Raw genomic sequence first — 1,326 nt, 5'->3', positions numbered from 1 at the left:
CTACATTGTTAATTTAATACATGTATAACCACAGTGCAACCAAGCCAACAAGTCCATATCTATACATACCAGAAGGGTTCTAAGTCAATTCAATCCATTAAGACTCACTGTCAGAGATAAGAGAGTTCATTTTCCTCCCATGACTGTTAGTAGTCTCCTAAAGATCAATCATTCTCTTTACTCTTAATAAGATAGTAATGCCAAATACCGTACAATCAAATACAGGCTGATCATGATCAAAACCCAAATTGTCCCTGAACCTTGACTAACTGTGATCTTGAATACAGCAGGCACGATGGAAGTTATGACTTCTTTGGAGGGTGGGGATTAACTGCCTAACCATATATATAACTAAACAAGGGAGATCAAATTGGCTAATTCAATTAGCTGCTCAGACCTCTCTTGTCAAAAAGTCATAACCTTCATACTGATTATCTAAAACACAGTTTTGCTACTCAGATGCTCCGAGTTGAATGAAGTTGAAGAAAGCACTGGTTTTGATGATTCTAGCTAGTTTTATTCCCACCTTCTCAGGTATGTCTGATAAGAATCCTCTGCCCAGAATGGAAAAGCTTCATATAGATGTGTACCACATTCCAGAGTGGTACCTTCTAAGGTAAGTTCCCATCCCATTCAGTTGTTCACCTCTTCCTCCTCATACTGTTCTTCTTTTTCCAGCTTTTCCTCATCTTCATCGTTGTCCTCATCCCTGCTCTTGTCTTATTCTTTGGAATAGTTTTTTTTGGGTTTTGTTTTTGTCTTGCTCTTTTGTCCTTCTTCTTTTGCTCTGAAGCTTCTTTCTTGCCTTCCTGCACTCACTTGTATGATTCCAAAACCTCTTTAAGTGGAGTAATGAACCACTGGAACTCCATTTCTTTTATAGCTGAGAGCACATCACCAGCATTCGATGTCTTGCACTTCCCTTTCGTTGCAAAGTTGTTGGCACAGGACATGGCATGCACCACAAAGAAGCTGGCGGTGCAGAAGATGGTGCTCTGGGCCTCCTTGGAGATATTGATGATGTCAGTGACAGCTTCCTTGATGATCTTGGTGATGACAGCATTGGGCAGATTTAGGTCCTCTGGCCACTCTGCCATTGCCTCTTCAAGCAGCTATGATATCTGGACTTCCTGTGTGGATGCAATCTAACCCAATCCTTATCTATTTTGTTTGATTGCTCCTGTAGCATTTTTCTGAAAATTTCCTTGTTTCTCTCGACCTGTCTGTCAAGAGTTTCGATGTACCTTAATTGCATTTTCTTGAACTCTTTTTCAGGCAGTACCAATACCTCTTTTTCTTCAAAAATATTTCCTAGCCCTGCTTCTT

The 1,326-nt window shown here is 40.3% G+C and overlaps 1 pseudogene; it reads right to left on the bottom strand.

The window, feature by feature from the left end:
- Window positions 1–633: 633 nt before the first annotated feature.
- Window positions 634–1,097, bottom strand: LOC102831307 (annotated as a pseudogene).
- Between the last annotated feature and the right edge of the window lie 229 nt (window positions 1,098–1,326).

The sequence above is a fragment of the Chrysochloris asiatica genome, unplaced genomic scaffold, assembly GCF_000296735.1.
Source record: "Chrysochloris asiatica unplaced genomic scaffold, ChrAsi1.0 scaffold00252, whole genome shotgun sequence".
Classification (NCBI taxonomy): domain Eukaryota; kingdom Metazoa; phylum Chordata; class Mammalia; order Afrosoricida; family Chrysochloridae; genus Chrysochloris; species Chrysochloris asiatica.
Note: the sequence above shows the minus strand (reverse complement) of the source record. Positions and strands in the feature narration are given on the sequence as shown.